We start from the raw sequence: 26,890 nt of genomic DNA, 5'->3' as shown, positions 1-26,890 counted from the left end.
TCTATGGCCAATTAATATATGACAAAGGAGGCAAGAATACTCAATGGGAAAATGGCAGTCTCTTCAACAAATGGTGTTAGGAAAACTGGATAGCCACATGCAAAAGAATGAAATTGGACCACTTTCTTACACCATACACAAAAATAAATTCAAAATGGATTAAAGACCTAAATGTGAGACCTGAAACCATAAAAATCATAGAAGAGAACACAGGCAGTAATTTCTCTGACATCAGCCATAGCAACATTATTCGAGATATGTCTCCTGAGGCAAGGGAAACAAAAGCAAAAAGAAACTATTGGGTCTATATCAAAATAGAAAGCTTCTGCATAGCGAAAGAAATAATCAACAAAACAAAAAGACAACCTACTGAATGGGAGAATGTAGCAAATGACATATCCGATAAGGGGTTAGTATTCAAAATATATAAAGAATTTATACAATTCAACACCCAAAACCCAAATAATCCAATTTAAAAGTTGGCGGAAGATGTGAGCAGACATTTCTCCAAAGAAAAGATACAGGTAATCAACAGACACATGACAAGATGCTCAACATCAATCATCAAAGAAATGCAAATCAAAACCGCAATAAGATATCACCTCACACCTACCAGAGTGGCTAAAATCAAAAACATAAGAAACAACAAGTGTTGGAGAGGATGTGGAGAAAAAGGAACCCTCTTGCCCTGTTGGTGGGAATGCAAACTGGTACAGCTGTTGTGGAAAACAATATGGAGTTTCCTTAAAAAATTATAGAATTACTGTATGATACAGTGATTCCACTAATAGGTGTTTACCCAAAGAACCCAAAACACTAATTCAAAAATATATATGCACCCCTATGTTTAATGCAGCATTATTTACAATAGCAGAAAATGGATATCCAAATAATATCCCTCAATAGATGAATAGATAAAGATATATACATACAATGGAATATTACCAGCCATAAAAAAAAGAATGAAATCTTGCCATTTGCAACAACATGGATGGATCTAGAAGATATAATGCTAAGTGAAGTAAGTCAGTCAGAGAAAGACAAATACCATATGATTTCACTCATATGTGGAATTTAAGAAACAAACAAAACAAAGAAAAAAAGAGACAGAAAAACAAACAAAAGAAACAGACTCAAATACAGAGAACCAACTTGTGGTTACCAGACGAGAGGTGGGTGAGGGGATGGGTGAAACAGGTGAAGGGGATTAAGAGTACACCTACTATGATGAGCACTAAGTAATGTAGAGAATTGTTGAATCACTATATTGTACACCTGAAATTAATATACTGTATTAATTAATATACTGTATTAATTAATTAATAAATTAATATACTGTATTAATATACTGGAATTTTAAAAAGAAATTTAGAAAAAGAAAGTTCCCAGACAGTGGTGGCCTGCCTTCAGAGATAGAGATCAAAAATTCTCAATAGATTTCTTACTTTTAATATCCAAACTATTTTAGAACACAGAGTATAATGGCTCTGTTGAGGTTAAGGCCTTGGATAGAGGAGAGAAGACAGAGGTCTGGCCCAAATGTCCCAGGCTTCCTGGCTGTAGGATAGACACACTTGATCATCTCCCGGGCACAGTAGGCCATGCTGGAGCAGCTCAGACAATAGGACCTGCAGTCCTGGAAACAGAGACATCGCTAACCAGCAGCATCCCAACCACAGGCTGCAAAACATTAGAAATGTGCTTGAATTTAAAAAGAGTCTTCTTTTGTATTCAGAGGAATTAACACTCATGAGGAGAAAATTTTGATCACCCTGGATGTACCCAGGAGGGTAGATGAGTGAAGGGATTAAATATAACCCATTCACTGCCCCAACACGCAGTTGGCTCCTGACCTTGAAAATGCTCTCCTGGCTTTGTGCTTCTCCTGTTCTGGTCCTTTAAAAGATGAAGGCAAGGAAGGGAGCCCCTGGGTGCCATCAAAGGCAAGAAGATGTGTGGGGACAGCAACAAAAGAAAGCAGAAGCTTTCTCCTCCCTTTCTTTCATACTGCTACCTCAAGAGAGATCAGCCTTCATTTCCAAGCTCGTTCTGGGCTAAGGACCAGAGCAAGCACCAGCCTTCAGCAGAGTTATTGCCCATCTCTAGCCAAAAGCAAGACCAGCAAAGTCAGAGGCTGGCTTTGCTCCAACTGAGCCTACTTCTGGAGTGGAGGTTTCTTTCTAGTAGTAGGAAATATACAACTCTTAGAATTCAGGGACTTGTCCCTGCCTTACAAGGAAAGTAGTTCAAAGCAAGCTCTGCCCCTTACTAGCTAGATGACCCTGAACAAGTTTCTTATCCTCCTCAACTTCAATTTTCTCATCTCTAAGATGTGGACAGTGACAGGACCCACCTCACAGGTTGGTGGTAGGGCTGGGTAGATGAACAAAGCTTTCAGAACAACACTTGGCACATGGAAAGTGTTGACAAATGTTAACCATTACTATTTTATTTGGTCCATAATAAGAATTCAATTAGATAAGCATTTCTATTATTATAAATAATAAACCTGATGTTTATTGAGAATCTGATGTATATAAGGCATTTTTCTAGATATACTGGGCTTGCCATCCATAGACCATGAGGCTGACATGAGTGTAGTAAGAAGAACACTCAGCAGATTGTGGTGAATGCTCTTTTTTTTAAGTACAGGAATGGGCTATGGAAACACAAGGGAGGAAGAGTCCAGGAGGGATCTTGAAAATCTTTGTGGACAACTTGACACTTAAGCTGGACCTTGAAGTTGGAATTCTATAGTTGGAAATGGTGGAAGCAGATGGAATTTTCCAGGCAGAGACAGCATATACCAGGGCCTGGAAGCTGGGGAGGGAGTATGTTCAGGGAATCATGCTTTGGTGCGGGATGCAAGCCCTGAGCAGATTCAGTGGGACATATGGAGGTGTACTGAACAAGGCAGGACCCGCGTCCAAGGGAGTTGGTTTGAGAATGGGTTTTGCTACTTACTGGGACCTTAGGTGAATTATTTAGTATCTGATCTTCTGACTATTCAGATGTAAAATGGGTGCTATAACACCTTCACCTTACCAGGTGATTGCAAAGACCAAATGCTTGGCTGTGTTTAAGAAGCACTGTATAAACTGTAAAGCATTATGCAAACATTGGTAATCTCTCTGCTGTGTGCCCTCCCAGGAGTCTGAGGAAGGCAGGAGCAGGTGGCCTTCTGGGAATCCATTGCAACACCGAGGAGAGGAGAGAAGCCACCTGGGCCTACTCAATCTGTGAGCATTTCCAGCTGCTGTGGGACACTCCCATTCACTGCTATTACCCCAAACGCTGGTGCTGGTCCATGAGGCAAAGCTATGAGCAGCCTATGTTTGTCACCTGAATTTCCATGCTGGCTTAGAGTCCTCAGTTTCAGTGCACACATATAGAAGACAGCAAAACCCTGGAAGAAACTCGGAGTATGTGAGATAAGCTTGGACAGGGGAGTGAGCGCCATATTATAATGGGTCTAAGGCAAAAGGCAAAGGAGTACCTCCTTGATGCAGCCACAGGCAGTCCTCTCAAGTGCTTGGCAAGGCAGAAAATGGCATTTTGGGGAAAACAGCATGAGGCCTGAACCAATACCCTCTAGGCTTCCAGCCTGGTTTGGAAGAGGGTAGTGTATATTGGTTGATTTCCTTTCAGCCTGTGCCTTCAGACTAACTTCTATATGAAAGGTCCCTGTGGTGCAGATTTTCCACGCAAGAGCAGAAGAAAAGCAGTAGGGATGTGTGTGTGTGTACGGGGGTGTTGGAGGTAAGAAAGGGTGGAAGAGAATGGTGAGATGAGGGAAAAGACACACAGGAAATGGTGAGGGGCATAGGAAGGAAGGGAAGGGAACATCTCACCACCTATACTGTCAGCCCTCTGGGAGCACGATGCTGTGCACACAGTAGATATGTGGCAGAGATAGCTAGAGGCAGCCACCAAAGAGCCATGCTCCCCTTCAGAATGAAGAGCTTTTCCCAGCCAGGCATTTCATTTCCCAGGCTTCTTGCAGCTAGATGGAAACATGGAAGTGAGTCTGGGCCACCAAGAGTGGGCTGACATGAGTAGCCCATGACACCCTCCTCAGAAATCTTCCTGCTCTCTCTTCCTCCTTCCCCCATTTGGTTGTTGACACACAGGGCGAGGCCACGTAGCAAAGCCTCCCTCACCCAGGTTCCGGAACCACTGTAAGGAAATCCCCTCCCTCCCACCCTACTTCTTGCCTCCCACCCTGGACTTCACAGGAGAAATCAACTTCAATCATGGAAGCTTGGGGGTTTAGCAAACACAGAAGGAAGGTTTTGATAAATCTGCTGAATTGGTATGAATTTAACCAAATTTTTTGTGCCTGTGGAGTTTTATATGTATGTTTTATAATGTATGTTTATATAGCTGTCCTTCTAGCTAAGTCTAGTTAGAAGGAGGGTTAAAGCATTGATCTTCCTGACAGCTCAGCCTGTATATTAAAATAAAATGTGAACTTGGAGGACTCCAGGGTCTCAATCACCACCATGCGGATTGCCCAAGGTAGCTGGGTTTGGCCTCCTTAAATAATCTCTGATAATTTTCTTAAAGTCTGATCTCTAAGACTTTTTACAAGATGGCAAGTCAGAGAAATTATGTGGCATAAGATTTTGAATTGCCATCATACTTTAAAGCACTTATAGGCCAGGGGAATTCTCCTTGGATCCTTCTCTATCCAGCATTCTTCTAGAGAGAACAGGTCATCCATGAATTCAAACTCTAAATTAAGCATTAAAGGTGATAATTGAGCAAGATACTTCCACACAGCCAAAAGGTTTCTGGGAAGTCATATAAAAGGCAGAAAAGATCATTTTTACCCCTTTCCACACAAAGAATCAAGGGTTCATGGCCCTTGAGGTCCCCCAAATGGTTCAAATTAATGAGAAGTCAGAAAACCATCTCTAGCCCTTTATAGAGAAAATCATTCATGCTCATTCTTTTTAAGCCAAACTACCTACCCAGCCTTTTTCTCTCCAGCTCTTTACCAAAAATCAGCATGGTAGGGCATTCTTGTGGGGTGCCATCCAAAGTAAATTATTCTTACTTGACTTCTCTGGCACAGAAGGAAGAGGAAGAAAGCATTCTAGACATAAGGAGTAGAAAGACAAATCATAGAAACAATGAGGTATTTATAAATACCAGAAATTAAAGGAAATTAGTGTCAGGCCTAATAAATATCAGGAATTTTGGTTAATAGCACCCAGCACAACCCTGGTGCAAAATCAGCTCTTAATAAGTATTAATACCTTGCATCACCTTCCTATCTTGCTTGGTTTCATAAGACTTTCACGTGATGATTTGTGAGGTAAAGGGACACTGGAGATGGTCCACCAGAAATCTGTATTCTCCTAAAACTTGAGTCAGGAGAATCCTAGAAGCTGGAGCTGAAAGATACCCTAAAGTGACTTCCCTGAGCTCACACAGTTTATTAGAGGAGGAGGAGAGCCTGGACCACAGGTCTCTTGACTGGGCTCTCCAAGATGATAAGGAGCCAAGAGACAATGGACAAAGACACCTTTGGAATCATGTACTCGTACATGCTGTGTCTCCTCCTCCTTGGGCACATCCCTTAGTTTCTCTGACCCTCAGCTTCCCATCTGTAAAAATGGCATGTTAATATGTACAGTGTAGAAACTTTGGGAAGATGGGTGGGCACATGGAGTGCCTGGCACAACTTGGTACAGTGTGGCTGTTACCAGGAAGAGGAGGAAACACTGAGGAGGTGGTAGATAGATGCAAACATTGCAAAGCTGGGGAATCTGAGTAACTGACTGATGTTCCAAACTATTTTTGGAGCTCTATATCAATGTCCCAAGCGAGTTTGTCCTGGTTTTATGTAAAAGGTTCATCTACTAGAGCCACTTGAGAAGGAAGAATTGCTTTATCCCTCACAATTCTCCCTTATTTCCCCCTCCTGTTGAAATGAAAATGCCAGGTTCACGATTCTTATGCAAAGTAAGAAGAGAATCAAGTCAGTTTCCACACCCTCTGCCAGCTTCTCTGGCAGAAGCAGAGTCCAGGCCTTCCCCATTACCAGCCCAAAGTGACTCAACTTTCCTCAGGGCCTCTCTGCCCACTGTAGGGCGGGTCTTGAGTCAGGGCTTCGGCACAGCTGCTCATGTTCCCTGTGCAGGATAGAAAGATAGAAAAGATGGAGACAATGTCCCCATTCTCAGGTACACACACACAGCAAAACTATTACTGCTAAACCAGAAACTTAGGCCCTGACTTCCTGTGGCCACACATGGAGTCACTTCCTGCAGGTTGTGCCACTGTCTCCTACCTTGCTGTATAGGTGCCTCATTTCTCCTTCCTACTTTCATTCATTCCATTCAGCCCAGCCTTCTCTGACTGGTGTTGTGGGTGAGTCCCAGAACGCAGGAAGGAATGCATGGGCCCTGCCTGCAGAGGGCTCACATTTCCTATAGAAACCCCATGTGCCATTCTGTGTGGGCATTTCCACATTCATCCTGCACAATCACGACATAAGTAGGTTGTTCATATCTTCATTTTATTTTTTTTAAAGATTTATTTATTTATTTTTAGAGAGAGAATGCACATGGGGTTAGGGGCAGAGGGAGAGGGAGAATCCCAAGCCGACTCCCTGCTGAGCATGGAGCCCAACGTGGGTCTTGATCCCACAACCATGAGATTATAACCTGAAGCGAAATCAAGAGTCGGACACTTAACTGACTGAGCCACCCAGGCACAGCCATTCATATCCCCATTTTACAGCAAAGGAAAATGAGTCTTGGAGAAGCTGTCACATACCCATGGCCAACAAGCAGCAGAGCCAGATTTAGGCCTGAGGCTCTGAACCTGAAGCCTGTGGCCTCCTCATTCTCCAACACTGACTCACCTTGGATGACTCAGATGACAAATAAAAAGGGGGAGAGTCAGAAAGTTGGATTCAAAGCTGAGGTGTTGGTGAGCTTAGAAATGGTTTTATCTGAGGAAACTACACTGAATGCTGCAGCAGAGAGAAATAGATCAAAAATATGCCAATAATGTTAGAGACATGGAAACTAGAACGAAATAGTCCATTGCACTAACACGCATTGCAGAAGGAGCATATAGGCAAGGGGCCATATTCCAAGAGATATTGGCAGAGAAATTCAAAAAGTTTAAGTCTCAAACAGTATAAATAGTTATAAACACACACACACGGAATATTACGTGACAACACGGACGGCCCTACAGGGTATTATACTAAGTGAAATAAGTCAGACTGAGAAAGACAAATACCATATGATTTCACATATATGTGGAAGCTTAAAAAAAAAAAGTGAGTAAACAAGCAGCAAGAATCAGACCTATAAATACAGAGAACAGACTGTTGGTTGCCAGAGGGGAGGGGCTGGGGGCGATGATCAAAATGGGTGAAGGGGAGTAGGAGTTACAGGCTTCCAGTTTTGGAATGAAACAAGCCACCGGAATGAAAGGTGCAGCATAGGGAATACAGTCAATGATACTGTAATAGTGTTGTCTGGTGACAGATGGGAGCCACACTTGTGATGAGCACAGCACAATATACAGAATTCGTGAATCGCTGTGTGGTACACCTGAAAGTAATGTAACATCGTGTGTCAACTATACTCAAATTAAAAAAAAAAAACCTTTTTAAAACAGCATAAATAGAAATGTAAAAGTTTTGTTTTGGGGTTTTTATTTTATTTTTTTATTGTTATGTTAATCCCCATACATTACATCATTAGTTCTAGATGTAGTGTTCCATGATTCATTGTTTGTGCGTAACACCCAGTGCTCCATGCAGAACGTGCCCTCCTCAATACCCATCACCAGGCTAACCCATCCTCCCAGCCCCCTCCCCTCTAGAACCCTGTTTGTTTTTCAGAGTCCATCGTCTCTCATGGTTCGTCTACCCCTCCGATTTCCCCCCCTTCATCCTTCCCCTCCTGCTACCTTCTTTTTTTTTTTTTTTTTTTCTCTTAACATATATTGCATTATTTGTTAGACACTGGGGAGGGTATGTGCTCTGGTAAGCGCTGTGAATTGTGCAAGACTGTTGAATCTCAGATCTGTACCTTGGGTTTTTTTGTTTTTTTTTTTTAACATTTTATTTATTTATTTGACAGAGAGAGACACAGCAAGAGAAGGAACACAAGCAGGGGGAGTGGGAGAGGGAGAAGCCGGCTTCCCGCTTAGCAAGGAGCCTGATGAGGGGCTCGATCCCAGGATCCCGGGATCATGACCCAAGCCAAAGGCAGACGCCCAACGACTGAGCCACCCGGGCGCCCCAGAAATGCAAAAGTTTGTAATGGATGGTCGCCCGGGTGGCTCAGTCGCCTAAGCATCTGCCTTCAGCTCAGGTCATGATCCTGGGGTCCTGGGATCCAGTCCCGTGCAGGTCTCCCTGCTCCGCGGGGAGCCTGCTTCTCTGTCTGCGTGTTCCGCCTGCCGCTCCCCCTGCTTGTGCTCTCTTCTCTGACAGATAAATAAGTAAAATCTTTTTTTAAAAAAAGGTTTTTAATGGACTAAAACGTGAAGAAAAGAGGAAGCACTTTTTTTTTTTAAATATATTTATTTCAGAGAGAGAGCGAGGGGAGGGGGCGCAGAGGGAGAAGAGAATCTTAAGCAGACTCCCCACTGGGTGCAGAGCCCAGTGCAGGCTCCACTTGGGGCTCCACCCCAGGACCCTGAGATGACCTGAACTGAAACCAAGAGTTGGTGGCTCAATTGACTGCACCACCCAGGCGCCCCAGAGGAAGCACATTTTAAATTGTAACAGGCACACTTCAAAACCTTAATCAACGGCTTTATTGACCAGGTATATCTCTGTTCCCTACACTAAAGATGAATTTCTGTTTTTGTCATCAGCAGGACATACTTTAAGTGTAGTAGAACGGTCAAGGAGTAGGAAATTTGAGTAGAGGGAAGCTCCTTGAAAGCAGACGGGGCGGCAGGGGGAAGGTAGAGAAGGAAGGTGGGGAAGGTGAGGTCTTGGAGGGAAAAGTATTAGAAGAAGAAAGCCTAAGGCGTTTCTGAGCAGAGGGAGGGGCTTTCTCTGAAGGTGCTGCTGAGACTGGGTGTAAGAAAAGAATAAAGCAATGTGTAGGGGAGGATAGGTGAGGGAACAATAGCATGGTTTAATAAAAATAAATCACACAGGGCGCCTGGGTGGCTCAGTCGTTAAGTGTCTGCCATCGGCTCAGGTCATGATCCCAGCGTCCTGGGATCGGCCCCCGCATCGGGCTCCCTGCTCAGCGGGAAGCCTGCTTCTCCCTCTCCCACTCCCCCTGCTTGTGTTCCCTCTCTTGCTGTGTCTCTCTCTGTCAAATAAATGAATAAAATCTTTTAAAAAAATAAATAAATAAAAATAAAAATAAATCACACATTTTCATTAGTATTTACCAAATCTTTATTACTGGGAAAGGGGCTTTCCTCTTTGCCATACTTACTGTGTTTCCATTAGGATTATTAATGGTCTTTATTCCTACATGTCTGTGGGAAAGTACTGGTGGTATTGCTGCTGACAGTTTTTAAGATGACTGATTCACCCTCAACTTGCACCCCCATTTCACACTGGAGAAAGTGTAACTGTTTTCACTCAAGCTTTGTTATCAGCAAAGTGAATGAGTGCAGTTTCCCACAGAAAGGGCACGTGGGCACAGCTATTTGTCGTCGTAATGTCATTTTTCCTGTTCGGGCCATGAACATACAAGGTCAGTACTCACGTTCAAAACTATCCACACATTCCCTCCCCGCAAGTTCTTTCCACTTTTTTCCCCAAAAAATGGTTTTCTAATTTGAGGACAACTATTTGGTTAAGAACTGGTTTGCACTGAAAATTAATATAGAGTAATAGTCTTGGAATAAACTATTTAAAAGTTATACTCAAATTTGCCCTCTTTATTCTGTCATAGGAGCATAGGCATAGACAACATTCTAGAGCAATCACCCAACAAGAACAGAGATCCTGGTTTGATCCTCTTTAAAATTCCCTAGGACAGATCATCTATGAGAATGACTTTAATAGCCCTTTTGACATTGTCAAATATCAAATATGCTCCCGTTTAATGACAGTGGAAATCCTGTACCTTAACATCAGGAGTTCAATAAAGCGAATCAAAGAAACGTTCTCATTACTCAGCCTTTGATTTTATATGTTCTAGTCCAATATTGACTTTTGTTCATTTAACAAAAGTAATAAGCATATATTTCAGGCATATCTAGCTTTTGTCCTATCATAAAACGCAAGACTATATATCATCCTTGTCCCCAAAATGGCCTCTATAGAGATCTTTATGTTTAAATGAAGTCATGCTTAAATGACTGCATATAAATATATTTCCACTTATATCACAAGGATTTCAGTAAGAGAAAGCATTTCTTTCTGAAATCAATTCACAAGTTGATCTGATCACTTTCATATGTAGAGTAACTGCTGCCATTTTGACACAGATTTTTTTGAGATGTACATATTACCCATCATGACTCTTTTGCATGCCATATTAAGGGACATTTAGGCTTATAGTCTACAAAAGACACAATAATAGCTACATTGACAAGTGCTTACTACCTCCCAGACCCCGTGCTGATGCATTCCTGGGAGGTGAGTATGTTGGCCCCATTCTACAGATGAGGAAAGAAAGGTTGCGAAAGGGTCCCCTGTGGAGGCGGCTCTGAACCTGCACTGAATATGCCTCTTCATAAAGCATGACAAATATGGTTCCAATTTCTGTATCTCAACCATTTAGGGCTAGAAAGAATTTATGTACAGCAAAATACAAAGAATCCAGAGAAGTACTTGAGGCTCTTTCCCATCTCACTGCAGACTATTAAGTTGAGAGGAGTATCATAAGCATAAGATGGCTCACTATTTCTGTGTAATAAGCAGAGTCCCAACACACAGCCCAAGTGACTCTTGGACATTTCCTTCATACACCTGAGTTCTGTATTAGTCTAGAGGACTGAACTGATAGGGGTGATGTGGAGCCTGGCAGAACTGTCTACATCAGAGCCTTCAGGAAGAAAATGCTAAAAACAGGAGGTCACTGTTGCTTAAGTTAAGCCTAAGATAGGAGAGCCAGGAAGTGCTGCAGCCCCTGTGGGAAAACCCACTGGTTCTCTAAGGTTCACTCAACAAAGGATCATTACACAGCTATTAAACTGTCTTAAATGCAGCCCAGGACAGTATTTCTACACAATATCCTCTCCTGCCGGGAGCATTGCATAGCAATCTGGGTCAACTCAGTTATCAGGATAAGCTGAACCATAAATTAATTTTCTATTCCCTGGCCATTCCTTGGGTTCAAAGCTATTTTTTTTTTTTTTTTTTAAGTTGAGAGTAGAGCAACGCACAAAAGAATATTTTCTGCTGCAGATTTAAGGGGCTAAGAAATGGAGAGGAAAACCACTGTTGGTAAACAATTATTCGTAAAAATTATGCAAATGTTTTACTTGTGAGCCCTCAAATGGGGTGGGACAGGGAAGCAATGTGTGAATGTCATCTAGAGGTGAGGTGCTGAAAGAAACCTGACAGTGGGAAGAGGGAGGAGGGACACCTGCTAAATGCCTCTGTGGTTTATGCTTACGTGTGTACCTGGGGGTGGCTGCGGGCGTGCCCAAGAGTGGGTTCCAGGAGGCATATCTCTGTGGGTTGTTTGTTGAGGCAGACTCTCCCTATGCCTGAACTAGTGAGTTCTTAACTCTTAGGGTCACCGCTTAATAGTTTGGAACTAAATAGGTAGTTAGAGCATGCTACAGTCAGCCTCTTTGCAAACACATGCCTTTGGTGAGTAGAAGGCTGAATCCCCCAGGGCTGTTACTAGGTGGCACTTACCGCTGGCCTGACACACTTGTCCCGCCCGTGGGGTTGGTCGGCACCCCTTCTGCGATGCTACATGTTTTTAATATTAACCCTGACCCCATTGTCCCTACAGAGGGGAAGGTAGGTCCACACTAGCACCATTCCCCAACTGAAAACGAGGCTCACCACTGCCTCTGATGTTCAGGGAGCACCCTTCCCTGCCTGTGAGGCTCTGCTTTCTGACTCTTCATAGAATATCCCCACCTGTCCTAGGCTGCTGCTCAACCCTACTGTCCTCACACTCCTGCATCTTATTCCTGAGAACCTTCTGCCTATACCAGGTTGACGATCATTGTTCCTCCCAGGAAATCCAGCCTGTCTTGACAGCAAGTCCCAGACTCTTCCTCAGCTTGGCTTGATGCACTCGTGTCCTTTGCACTTTAGTTGGACAAGCAGAGCAGACTTCTTTCAACACACTCATGATGGCCACAAGCAATAATAGCAGTTTCAAGTCCACCGAGGCTATCATTATGCACATTTTGCCATCTCTTGCTACTAATGTACAACAGGACACAATGTCCACGTATGTTCCAGGTCCTCAAACGCACTCAAGGAAAGCTGAGGCTTGTTCTGATTTAACTTTACACCAGTGTTTGCTCTTTTGCTTACTAACCTTGTTTCTATTTCCTCAAAACAAAATTTAAAGAGAGCTCTTTAATAACGTATTCTAGACTTTTTCAGGGAGTGACCATCTCCCAGAATCTAGCCTTTCCTCCCTTTTGAATTTGGACATTTGTTCTTCTTTCCCCTCTCCTGTGGAGTCTCCTTCCCACACAAAAGGCCCACTGCTCTCCTGCCTCTCTAAGGTGGCAGTTGGCTCCCAGCCTCAAGGGAGAGCCTCCATGCCTTCCCTGTCATAGGAAGTCAGTCCCTCTGACTGACCCTGCCTCAAGCTGTCCACTATCAGAACAGTACCATGCCTTTTTATTCAGGAAAAACTGCATTGAACAAAAGGGTTTAAGATGCTCTACTAAGAACTGAGGAGGATACAAAGAATTCTGTCCCTCAAATAACTGACAGACTAGTTTCTCAGGCCTTGACCGTGACAAGCTTACTATTTCTGACAAACTCACATTCAGAACTAAAGACTGCATGTGTTATCCTCCCAGAGACATTAGCTTTTTAAAAGACTTAGCATGACATACCTGACAAATGGCTTAAAAAGTTTCTAGTGAGAATCCTGAATCATAATGCTAGTAATGTGAACAGAAGCCAACAAAAAGAAAATGGACAAGCTGATAATTCTACTTCAAGTTCAAGCTTTCTACAAAGTTGCACTATGAAGTAAAAACCATGAGTTTGAGCCCCACGTTGGGTGTAGAATTAACTTAAAACAACAGCAACAACAACAACAACAACAACAACAACAAGGAGCGTCTGGATGGCACAGTTGGTAGAACATGCAACTCTTGATCTCGGGGTCATGAGTTCACTTAAGAAAAATAATAATCATTTAAAAACAAATAAATAAAAAGAATCTTAAAGAAAAAAACCACAATGATAATTCTACACTTGATCTTAGCCAAAAGGCCAAGAGCCGATCAACATAATGATAATTCTAATGAGGTTAGCCAAGAAGTAAATGGCAAAAAAATGTGAATCATCTAAGAAAACCATTTCAAATATGGCTTTATATATATTACCCTTAATGATGAATTGCATGCTATGTGTTGCCTTGATGTATTAGCTAATAAATGCATGAAGATATCATTACTGATATTATTTAAAGTGAAAAGTCACTTTATCTTTAATTTATTTAATTTAATTCATGTGTTTATAGCATATCTCATGTATTAGCACATCCATTGTGGTCTGTTGCACAAAACTTTTTTAGTGATAATGGTGTGAGATCACAAGACATTAGAAGAACACAGGTTGGGACCATGGAGAGTCTATTTGGCTCATAAACTCTTGAAGGTGAAATTTATCCCTTCTCCTGACATTGCCCTGTCAGGCTTAGTGGGCCTTCAAAATTTGTACAAGAATGCTTCTGACAGCAACAAATAATTAAAAATAGCTTCTGAAGGAAGCTTCTGAAGGATCAAAGTCCAGTTCTAAACAGTGGAAAACAAAACTGCGTGCTCACCTCTCTTCTTTTTAACTTACATTTAAATAACCTGCTAAGCCTATTGGGTGAGTTACCTGTATGCCTGTTTGGCCTCCTTTTCTGTTCAAACCAGAAACAACCTAAACTGGATCTGTTGGCCTGTCACTGAGAAGAGCATGATACCTGGTAGCTAAAACGGAAGTCCATGATGTTCGCTTCCACAGCACATGATTGGAACAATATGGAGAAGACTGTCATGGCCCCAGCACAAGGATGACACACAAATTCATGAAGTGTTCCATGTTAAAAAAAAAAAAAAATGGAAGAGCATGTATTGAGCAAAGTTTCCTCAAGTTTAACGGATACAACTAAGTAACTTCATTCAACAGTTTAAACACCTTGGGGGTAAAACAATGATATTGTCTACAGCTACATTATAAGACATTATATAAAATCAACATGAACAGATATTTTTCCAAAGAAGACATCCAAATGGCCAACAGACACAGGAAAAAGTGCTCAACATCACTCGGCATCAGGGAAATTCAAATCAAAACCTCAATGAGATACCACCTCACACCAGTCAGAATGGCTAAAATTAACAAGTCAGGAAATGACAGATGTTGGCAAGGATGCGGAGAAAGGGGAACCCTCCTACACTGTTGGTGGGAATGCAAGCTGGTGCAGCCACTCTGCAAAACAGTATGGAGGTTCCTCAAGAAGTTGAAAATAGAGCTACCAAAAGACCTAGCAATTGCACTACTGGGTATTTACCCCCAAGATACAAATGTAGGGATTCGAAGGGATACGTGCACCCTGATGTTTATAGCAGCAATGTCCACAGTAGCCAAACTGTGGAAAGAGCCAAGATGTCCATCGACAGATGGATGGATAGAGAAGATGTGGTATATATATACAATGGAATATTATGCAGCCATCAAAAGGGATGAGATCTTGCCATTTGCAACGATGTGGATGGAACTGGAGGGTATTATGCTGAGCGAAGTAAGTCAATCAGAGAAAGACATGTATCATATGACCACACTGATATGAGGAATTCTTAATCTCAGGAAACAAACTGAGGGTTGCTGGAGTGGTGGGGGGTGGGAGGGATGGGGTGGCTGCGTGATAGACTTTGGGGAGGGTATGTGCTATGGTGAGCGCTGTGAATTGTGCAAGACTGCTGATTCACAGATCTGTACCTCTGAAACAAATAATACATTATATGTTAAAAAAAAAAGAAGAAGATAGCAGGAAGGGAAAAATGAAGGGGGGGAAATCGGAGGGGGAGATGAACCATGAGAGACTATGGACTCTGAAAAACAAACTGAGGGTTCTAGAGGGGAGGGGGGTGGGGGAATGGGTTAGCCTGGTGATGGGTATTAAAGACGGCACGTACTGCATGGAGCACTGGGTGTTATACGCAAACAATGAATCATGGAACACTACATCAAAAACTAATGATGTAATGTATGGTGATTAACATAACATAATAAAAAAAAGGAAAAAAATCATATCTACCTCAAGGGCCAGGTTTTGATGTGATAATGGTTAAGGGTAAATTGGTAACATTTGTTCTAATATTTACAGACTAAAATGGACTCTTTCATGTTAACAGCACAGAACTCTAGAATTTGGTCAAATATTTAACTAAGAGCTTCAACAGATTGTAGGTCTTTATTGAAAAAAGCTGACCCTCTCCATTGGCACTCTGATCATTAATGGGCTTCTATTTAGGCTAAAAGATACCTTAGGCTCTTGGATTTACAAAACAGAATGTTTATTCCAATGCGTACAATTTGGAGTCTAAAGCATGTGAATGTTAACAACCAAGGATAATAGTATTTCAAACACTTAGCTTATCAGAAGTTTAAGGGAAGTTAAGAAACTTGCTTTTGTACCCAACCTTAGTAGCCAGGGAAACTTCCCTTCCACCATTCCATAATATTCCCTAATATTACATACTGAGCAATAATACAAACAGCACTAGGATTCACAGAACACACTCTGGTAAATGCTGCTCCTGACAAAATTCCTCGCTGCTTTTACCTGAACTGTGTAACCTGATTGTTTTCCTTTTGTTCCGACTTACAGATCCTTAAATCTGTTTCTTTTAAACTCTCAATAAGTCATTTATTTGAGGTGTCTAGTACATATGTCTCTTTATTCTTGCTGATGTTTTAGAGATATTTTCTATTTGCAAAACTAATGCATGTTTATTGTAGAAAAGTTGGTTTAAAAGAACATAAGGAAGAAAATATAAATCTACAATTTTCACACTGAGATGATCACTGTTAAAATATTGTTATGTTTATTTCCAATCTTGTTCGTATAGTACGCATATATTTTGTTTGTTTAAGAAATTAGAAATAAATTTTATATAAACTTATAGGTTGCTTTTTCCACTGACCATCAATATTGACTATTTCCCTCATGACAACTAAATATATCTGCAAAATATGATCTCCACTAGCTGCATAAGTCTATAATATGAATATACCTTCACTGATTTACTTGTTACTCAGTTTTTTCGCTTTTAACTATTATAAATTTTAATATAATAGGAATAATTTTTGGAGAGAGAGAGAGAGACAGCATGTGTGTATGCGACGCCGGGGGGGGGGGGTGGGGGGGGCAAAGGGAGAGGGAGAGAGAATCTTAAGCAGGCTCCATGCCCAGCGCAGGGCTAGATCTCACAACCCTGTGATCATGAACTGAGCAGAAATCAAGAATTGGATGCTTAACCAACTGAACCACCCAGGCGCCACTAGGTATAAATTTTTTAAAAGGCATTATCAAATTGTTTTCCAGAAATTTTTGCCCATCTACACTTCTACCAGCAATGGATGAGAATACCTATCTCATCACACCCTCACCAGTATTGAATAATACAGGTTTTTGTTTTATTTTAACTTCACCAATTTAGTAGGTAAAAAACAGCATCTCATTTTAATTTGCATACACTTGCTAGTTATATAATGTTTCTTTGTTTGTTAATATCTAATATGTATTTCTTCTCTGCTCATTGTCTTTCTCCTATATGAATCATTTCATTGATTTAAAAGAGTTATTTAGATAATGATAATTTTAATACGTTCTCTTTCAATATTGTGCATATATTTTCATTTGTTTGATATTAGAAATTTGTAAATTTTTATCGACAAATCTATTGATGTTTCCTTTTGTGGTTTCTTCAATTGCTTATACCATCCTTCCCTATCCCAAGATTAGCTGTATTTCCTGTGTTTTTGTTTCTTTTGTTTGTATGTGGTATGAGGAAGGAATCTAATTTAATTTTTATGTATATCAATTCTCTACCAATTTGTAATACCTCTGCTATCTTACATGTATCTGTTTTCTATTCCATTGATCTATTTTTGATCTCTTCTATTTTCATTTGTCTTTTTTGATTCAGTACCACTGTGTTGTAGGTACTATAGCTTCATGATAATTTCTTACACCCAATAGTTCAAGTCCTTTTTCTTAATTTCTTTTTTCACTAATCCTTTAGCTATTCTTGGATCATTTATTCTTTCACATGAATTTTAAGAATAGTTTGTGACATTCTTGGAATTTTTATTCTAAGATTTTCTTGGAATTTTTATTCGAATTGCATTGGATATAGAAATCAGTTTGTGGGACGCCTGGGTGGCTCAGTTGGTTAAGTGGCTGCCTTCAGCCCGGGTCATGATCCCAGGGTCCTGGGATCGAGTCCCACATCGGGCTCCTTGCTCAGTGGGGAGCCTGCTTCTCTCTCTCTCTCCCTCTGCTTGTGCTCTCTCTGTCAAATAAATAAAACCTTTAAAAAAAAAAAAGAAATCAGTTTATGTAGAATTTGCATCTCTTTGGTACTGATCTCTACATTCATGAAACTTGGTCTATTTCTCTATTTTTGGATCTTCCATGTCTTTCAATATTTTTTTTCTTTAGAGAGGGAGAGAGATGGGGGAGGGGCAGAGGGAGAGGGAGAAAAAAATCTTTTTTTTTTAATATTTTATTTATTTATTTGACACAGAGAGAGAGAGACAAGCAGGGGGAGGAGCAGGCAGAGGGAGAGGGAGAAGCAGCCTCCTCACTGAGCAAGGAGCCTCATGTGGGACTTGATCCCAGGACCCTGGGATCATGACCCGAGCTAAAGGCAGATGTTTAACAAGCTGAGCCACCCAGGCACCCCATGAGGCAGCATGAGAATCTTAAGCAGCCTCCACACCCAGTGTGGAGCCTGACTCAGGGCTCGGTCTCACAACCCTGAGATCATAACCTGAGCCAAAATCAAGAATCCGACACCCAGCTGACTGAGCCACCCATATGTCCCCCATGTCTTTTAATTATTTATAAGTGATTCCATAAAGTTCTTGCACACTTTTGTTCATTTTAATTTGAAGTATCCTGTAGTTTGTTGCTATCATCTTTTTCTATTACATTTTCTAGTTGGTTGTTGCATAAAAATGTTATTAATTTTTTAAAAACAATTTCATTAAAGTATAACATAAAATAAAATGCACACACTTTAAGTGTACAGTTAGATGAGTTTTGAGAAACACATACCGTCATGTAACCAACACCTCAGTCATGATACAGAATGTTTCCATTACCCCACATGGTTCCCATTCTCTACCCATGGCGACCCCAAGCACCATGGACTCACTGATAGCTTTGTAGCACTATGGATCAGATTTGTATTTCCTAGAATTTTGTATAAATGGAATAAAACAGCATATATTCTTTTGTGTCTGGCTTCCTTTTCTCAGCATTATGTTTTTAAAAGCCATCCAGATTGTGTGTATCAGTAATTAATTTCTTTACATTGCTTCCACTGTATAGATGTACTATATATTTTATATGCGTTCACCCCCAGACATTTGGGTTGTTTTCAGTTTGGGGCTATTTTGAATAAAGCTGCCATGAACAAGTCTTCTGTGAACATGCATTTTCATTTCTCTTGACTAAATAATGCCAAACTGTTTTCCAAAACAGTAGTGCTATTTTATATCTCCATCTGTAATGCATTCAGTTGCCCTATCTCTGCTAGCGGTTGGTGATTTGAATCTTTAGTAATTTGGTAATTTGAATCTTTCAGCAAACTCATCTATTGCATTTAAGTTTTCAAAATTATTGAATTTTAATATCTATTATCCTTTAATGTCTCTAGGATCATATTGATATCCTCTTTTTTATTTTTCTTTCTTGACCAGTCTAGCTAGATTTATTCACTTTACTGATTAAAAAAACAAAACAAAACTTTTATGTTGTATTTTTTGTAGTGCTTAACTGTTTTGTATTTCACTGATTTCTATTCTTGGCTTGATTATTCCATTCCTAATTTGTGTTTAACTTATTCTTTTAGCACCTTAAGTTGGCAGCATGTTGATTTTAGACCTGTTCTTCCTAATATAAACATTAAAAGCTACAGATTTCTCTCTCAGTGCTACTTTCATGCTGCATCTCACAAATAATATGTTGTGTTTTTATTTTCATTTTTATTCAGCTCAAAATATTTCCTAATTTCCTTTGTGACTTCTTTTACCCATGGGTTATTTAAAAATATTGTTGCTAAACATCCCTAACTGGTTCAGTCAGTAGAGTATCTGACACTTGATCCCAGGGTTATGAGTTCAAGCCCCACATTGGGCATGGGGCCTGCTTAGAAAGAAAGAAAGAAGGAAAGAAAGAAAGAAGAAAGAAAGAAAGAAAGAAAGAAAGAAAGAAAGAAAGAAAGAAAGAAAGAAAGAAAGAAAGAAAGAAAGAAAGAAAGAAAGAAAGAAAGAAGGAAAGAAAGAAAGAAAGAAAGAAAGAAAGAAAGAAATATTGTTGCTTAATTTCAAAATATTTGAGGATTTTCCAAATATCTTTCTGTTACTGAATTTATAAATGATTTATACATAAGTTGTTCAGCTCACTTATCAGTAGTTTATAGCTCATAGCCAGATTTTCTTGGCTTTTCCCTATAGGCAAATATTTCATATGACAGTACAAATTTTACAGCGGCTAGGACATCCAGTGTATTATTAAATTGTGAGGCAATAACAGGGATATTGCAAGTCTCATTTTAATGAGACTCTTCTAGCATTTCACTCTTTAATATGATATTTGCTATAGATTTTGAGGCAATATACTTTAACAAATTAAAGAGTATTTATATGAGCAAAAATTGGACATTTTCTACATCTGCTGATGTAACGATAGTATGATTTTTTTCTCTTTTAATTTTGTCAAAGTGATGAATTACATTGAAGATTTGCCTAATATTGTATCATCTTTGCAATCCTGAGATAAAACTTATTGCTCATTTTTTAAAATACAATTTTGGACTCATTTTTGCTTGCTTTGTTGTATTTTGATAGTGATTTTAATATATCTGAAATTTGTTTGGGGATATGATATGAGGTGAGAACCAAAATATATTCTGTAGGTAACTTTTCCTCTATCATTAGTTGAAAAATATATGTATTTCTTATTGGTGAGTAAGCTAAATAATTTTTGGTCTTTCTTTTTAAATATTTTAATTGTTCTGTGGTTTTAATTAATGTTTTTTTTTGAGATTTATTTATTTATTTATTTGTCCGCGAGCAAGCAAGAGCACAAACGGGGAGCGGCAGAGGGAGAGGAAGAAGCAAACTCCCCGCTGAGCAGGGAGCCCGAAGTGGGCTCCATCCCAGGACTCTGGGATCACGACCTGAGCCGAAGGTAGTCGCCCAACCAACTGAGCCACCCAGGCACCTTTAATTATTTTTTTTTTAAAGATTTTATTGATTTATCTGACAGAGACAGAATAGTGAGAGCAGGAACACAAGCAGGAGGAGTGGGAGAGGGAGAAGCAGGCTTCCTGCCGAGCAGGAAGCCCCATGCGGGACTCGATCCCAGGACCCCGGCATCATGACCCGAGCCAAAGGCAGACACCCAACGACTGAGCCACCCAGGCGCCCCTAATTAATGTATTTTAATGTTATTGTACATTTCAGATTTTTCTTGAAAGTAGTCTGGGTATAAACAGTTGTTTTGTTTTGTTTTGTTTTACTCCAATAAAGGATTTTCTCATTTAAGAAAACTAAAAATATCACTCTCAAAAGGATGTCTATGTCTTGACCAGAAATATTTTTACTCAGTGAAAAATAATTTTTGATGAAAGAGAGCTCTGCTTATCTTTGCAAGGGGATTTACTACCTTCTATTGCCACAAATGCATTTCAATTGATGGGAAAGCAAGCCAGTCCACCTAGATGATAACCAAGGTTGGAATCCAGTTTGAGCTGCGCTTGGGGAAAGAAGCAGGCTTAGGTGACAGAAATAATCTGGTTCGGCTCCATTCTCCTCAAAAGCTCTCCAAGGCCTTGACCTTGGAGAGCAGGTAAGATTGTGGCCAGTCCCAAGCCCTTTGCCCAGATGTAGCTACTGCTACCAGTTTGTGTGTGTCCTTCCTTCCTAGGATGCATTCAAATACGTCTGTGTGTGTCTATATGTGTGTGCCTTCAGGACTATAGAGTTTACAGGTATGGATGTGTGTTGCTTTACACAAGTGGTATCACATGTCCTTGATGTTTTTACTCAACAGTGCCTTGGAGCTCTTTCCATGTGAATAACGGCCGAATGGTATACCATAGATGGGCAGCATCGTAACTTACTTATCTATCCTCTCATTGATGGGCATCAAGGTGGTTGGCAATTTTTCACCATTACATTGTAACAGCACCTTTTCAAGATAAAGTTTAAGGGTGTTCAATGGCATTGAGGTTCTCTACAGTGTGTCCTCCGTCTATCTCTGAAGTCTCACCTCTACTTATGTACCCTCCCCAAATAGTACACTCAGTCAAACTAGACTAACAGGATTTTCTGGCCTTTTCTTTTGAGATTAATTTATTTATTTATGAGGGGGGCACAGGGGAGTGAGGAGCAGAGGGAGAGAGAGAAACTCAAGTAGACGCCACATTGAGCGCAAAGCCCAATGTGGGTCTCGATCTTATGATCCACAAGATCATGACCTGAGCCAAAACCAGGTCAGATGCTTAACCAGCTGTGCCACCTAGGTGCCCCAGGATTTTCTGAACTTAAAACCTTTGTGCACATCAGTCCTTCCACCAGAAGGCCCTCTCCTCCCATCTTTCTAAATCTGACGTATGTTAGAAGGCCATCTCATATGCCCATTCTTCTGTGAAGACTTTCTTCTTCCCTGGTCTTCCAGCCTATCATAATCTCTTTTTTCCAAATATTTATTTTATTCTGCACTACATTTAATATTTGTATAATCTTTGGTATAATATTTCATGAGATTAGTAATCCTGATGTCTCCAGCCAGAAGCTAAGTACTTAAAGTCAGAGAAATTCTCTTGCCTTTCAGTTGAACTTCCCAGCTCTATTTTCTTTCCTCTCCAGGAATCCCTTCCTCCAAATCCAAACATAGTTGTCCATGTTACTCCACTTTTCACAAACGGATGGTGATGATGACATCATCCTTAACAGTTCCCTCATGATTGACACCACCAGTTTCCTCATTAAGTAGTCAGAACAAGGAGTGTCTTACAAGGTGATTCCTGACTGAGGCCTACAAACCCCTCCTTTTCCATTCCTCCACTCCCAATAACTCACCCTCTCTGCTGCCTGTGAGCCTGTATTAGTCAGGACAAGCTAGGCTAGTGGGAACAAGTAAATCCCCAAATCTTAGTGGTATAATACAACAGAGGATTTTCTCATCACATCACATTTGGCCATGGGTCAGAGTGGTCTCCTTGGCTCCTCCTTTAGCACCTCTGCCATCCTGTTGTCTTCACGTGTAACCACTCAGGTGAAAGAGTGTGTGTTGAAGACACACTGGCCTACCCAGAAGTGACCTACAACTCTTCCACTCATAGCCCAGTAGACACTGTTTGTGTCACAGGGCCCAACACAACTGGAAAAGAGAGTAGGAAGTGTAGGGGCCCACAAAGAATATTTGGAGAGTACGACTGTCTCTGTTGTAATAAATTTAGAGCTTTAAGAAATGGAGGCAGCAAGACACCATAAAAGGCAAAAACAGAAATTTGAACTCTTCAGGGGAAGGGTTTCCACAGAAGCCTGGATGGAGTCTCTGACCAAAAGTATCTACCAAAAATATCTGACAATCTTGACTAGGTCACTCTGCCTAAAATTCTACCAATGAGAGAGGCATTTGGCTTAACAAATTTTCTTCTTGAAAACTGCAGATACGCAGAGAAATCTAAGTGGGTGTATTACCAACCACTTATAATTCAGATGGAGAACATTGATAGGACATTCAATTTGAATGTTGAATTATTCTATTTGACTTAATTCAGATAATTAATTATCTGATAAGGTATTATCTGATTATTATCAAATAAGGTTTTCCCCACAATCCCTAAGTGAGGTCAGTGAGAGAAGAGGGGAAAATAAAGAGGTGATTTTGGGGCAGGGATTAGTTTAGAAAGTGGGCATGCCTGGGGAATTTCCCAGTACCATGCCTGTGGAAGAAGCCAGCTACCATGCTTGGGGAAGGTGCCAGCTACCATGCCTGGGGAAGGAGCCAACTACCATGCCCGGGGAAGGTGCCAGCTACCATGCCTGGGGAAGGAGCCAGCTACCATGCCTGGGGAAGGTGCCAGCTACCATGCCTGGGGAAAGAGCTTAAGGTAACGGGAGAGAGGAAGAGTAGCAAAATGGAGGGATAGAGGAAGCCCCTATTTCCACATTTTTACTTCATTCACCTCTGGAAAGGGGGCAGATACTCCTCCTAGTTCTCTTTCTTATCACTTCCTCAGTCCTACCTTACCTTGCAGATTTCAGGCTGGCTTCATAGTGAGACGTAAATCTCTTTGAGAAGCATGGCAGAGTTAATAACTAATTAGATTAGCCTTATATTTTCAACTACTTTGTGGGTTATATAGGATTTTATAATCTCATCTGGGGATCAAAACAGCCATTTTAACTGTTTGTATAGAAAAAAAATTATAATGTTCTAAGTTCCAAACCCCAGGATTACATTTTTTACAATAAGATATACTATTTTTTTTCTGATTATAAAAGTAATGCGTGTAATAATAAACTTGGAAAAATATAGGAAAATATAAAGAAGCTAATTTAAGTCCTCCATAGTTTCACATTAGAAACACAGCCCATTTTTTAGCTGGGGCAGGACACAGTGCCAGCTCCTAGCCAGAATTTACGTTTTTGCCACCCTGGGTACAGACCTGGAGCTCATTTCCTCTGCTGCTGTCAGATGTAGCCATGTAACCAAATCCTAGCCAATGAATGTAAGTAGAAGTTATACTTCTGGGCCTGGCCCATAAAAAGCTCCCACACCTGCACTTCCATACTCCCTTCCTTTCCAGCTAGCTAGAATGAAAATGGTCTCCAAGGCAACCTCGGAGGCCATGCATTCAGGATAGAAGTATCCCTATCAGCCTCCGTCCTGCAGTAGTTTTACAGAGGAGGGGCCTATGTCAATCTGTACATCCACCCAGTAGTGCTAAGGAAAGAAAAACAATCTTCTCTTGTATTAGTCTTCATACTTTTGTGTCTACCCCTTCCTACATTTAACCTGCCCTATTAATATAGCTAGGGATTGGGTAGATTTCCCTAGTAATCTGTAAACTATCTACCATGGGCCTCTCATACAGCATAGGCCCTCCACAAATATTTCTTGTTTGATTATAGATCAATTGGTTGACTGAACATATACATTTTCAATGCAATGATTCCTACAGGATCCCTTCCTTTTCACTACTAGAGTTGAGGCCTTGCTATCCAAGAGCCCCATTGCCAGCATCACTGGGATACTTTTGGTGGGCTATAGAATTTTCCATTTTTTCCTCTCCTCCACTGGGAAACAAGACCATAAATCTCTCAAAGCACAGTGAGATCTAATAAAGAAAGAGTTTAATATCTATTTTACAAATCCAGACTGTCCAGAGGAATGTCCTATCATCACATCTAAATTCTAACTAGTTGGCACCTGGGTGGCTCAGTTGTTAAGCATCTGCTTTCGGCTCAGGTCATGATCTCAGGGTCCTGGGATCGAGCCCTGCATCCCGCTCCCTGCTCTGCGGGAAGCCTGCTTCTCCCTCTCCCACTCCCCCGGTTTGTGTTCCCTCTCTTACTGTCTCTCTCTCAAAAAATAAATAAAATCTTTAAAAAATAAATAAATAAATAAATTCTAACTAGTATCTTTGGCAGGAGTTTCAGCACAATAAGCGTGCATTAATAAATCAATCTAAATACAATTTTCCCTGCCTAAAGCACATGTTGGTTCCAAGCAAGGAGACAGGCGACTTTTAAAACATCCATAATAAGCAAATATCCCCCACAAGTAAAGAAAAAGAACAAGGGGAAAGTGAAATTAGAGGACTGAAAATGAAGAGCAAGAAAATAAAAGAAAGGAAATGCTTAAACTGAAAAGATTTAGAAACGGACAAATGTATGTTAAAGAAAAATGAAAAGATGAGACAAAAAAGGTGAAAAGAAAGCTAGAGATCCAGGTAAGAGCCCTGAGACTTTTCAGCTTCTCTGTTGCCACTGGCTTGGTGACCTGGATGGAGTCTGATTCAGATTTGCAAAGGGTGGCCTTCCCACAGTTGCTAGATTTAATGGGTGTCCCCAAGACCTTTCATTCACTTCCCCCTCAATTAACATATCTCAGTGTGGAATTATGCTAATTATTCTGGAATTGCCTCTTCAAACCAGATTAACAGTTTCCTTGTGCCAGAGTGATGTAGTGCTGAGATTAATGGAAACCAGAAATGGTGTCAGATTATCACTCTTATGTGTTACACCTCTGCCACTGAACAGACATAAAGGGCATCTTGCAAGGGGACTTGTTGCCCAAAACCCACCCCTCTACCCTGCAAGTCAGACCCTGACAAAGGCCACTGTTGGGCCAGGTGGGACACTAATGACTATGTCAATGAAAAGCTGGTGGTATTGAGCTGGTCTTAGCAGTCACCATCAAACACTAACTTCTTGAAACACTAGAAGGACATATGTCAGTATCTAAGTAAACTGTCATACCAGATAGCAATCTTGAGAAAGAAGAACAAAGTTGAAGGTATCATAATCCCAGATTTCAAGATATACTACAAAGCTATAGTAAACAAAACAGTATGGTACTGACACAAAAATAGACACAGAGATTAATGGAACAGGACAGAGAGCCCAGAAATAAACCCACAACTATACAGTCAATTAACCTATGACAAAGGAGGAAAGAATATACAATAGCAGAAAGACAGTCTTTTCAATAAATGGTGCTGGGAAACCTGGACAGCTACATGCAAAAGAATGAAACTAGACCACTTTCTTACACCAACACAAAAATAAACTCAAAATGAATTAAAGAACTAAATGTGATACCTGAAACCATAAAACCCCCTAAAAAAAAACATAGGCAGTGATCTCTTGGACACAGCCCTTAACAGCATATTCATAGACCTGTCTGTTCAGGCAAGGGAAGCAACACAAAAATAAACTGTGGGGCTACATCAAAATTAAAAGCTTTTGCACAGCAAAGAAAACCATGAGCAAAACCAAAAGGCAACCTACTGAATGAGAAAAGGCATTTGCCAACAGCATATCCAATAAGGGGTTAGTCTCCAAAATACATAAAGAACATATACAACTCAACACCAAAAACATCAAACAATCCAAGTTAAAAATGGGCAAAGGATCTGAAGAGACATTTTTTTCCAAAGAAGACATACAGATGACCAATGGACACATGCAAATATGCTCAATATCACTCATCAGCAGGGAAATGCAAATAAAAACTACAATGAGATGAACCTCATGCCAGTCAGAATGGCTAGTATCAAAAAGATAACAAGATAACAGGTGTTGGGGAGGATGTAGAGAAGACAACCCTCATACCCTATTGGTGGGAATATAAATTACGTACGAAAGTAAATTGGTACATTGATGGGAATGCAAATTGGAGATTCCTCAAAAAATTAAAAGTATGACCCAGTAATTCCACTACAAGATATGATCCAACAGTTCCACTACTGAGTATTTACCCAA

The 26,890-nt window shown here is 40.6% G+C and overlaps 1 non-coding gene across 1 annotated transcript; it reads left to right on the top strand.

Annotated features, from left to right (window-relative positions):
* Positions 1-14,098: 14,098 nt before the first annotated feature.
* LOC135363940 (U6 spliceosomal RNA) lies at positions 14,099-14,200 on the top strand. Its single transcript, XR_010410385.1, has one exon. It is a non-coding gene; the product is annotated as a U6 spliceosomal RNA (small nuclear RNA).
* The last annotated feature ends 12,690 nt before the right edge of the window (positions 14,201-26,890 follow it).

The sequence above is a fragment of the Mirounga angustirostris genome, unplaced genomic scaffold (assembly GCF_029215605.1).
Source record: "Mirounga angustirostris isolate CCGP_5_RB_7025 unplaced genomic scaffold, mMirAng1.0.hap1 SCAF_3, whole genome shotgun sequence".
Classification (NCBI taxonomy): Eukaryota; Metazoa; Chordata; class Mammalia; order Carnivora; family Phocidae; genus Mirounga; species Mirounga angustirostris.
Note: the sequence above shows the minus strand (reverse complement) of the source record. Positions and strands in the feature narration are given on the sequence as shown.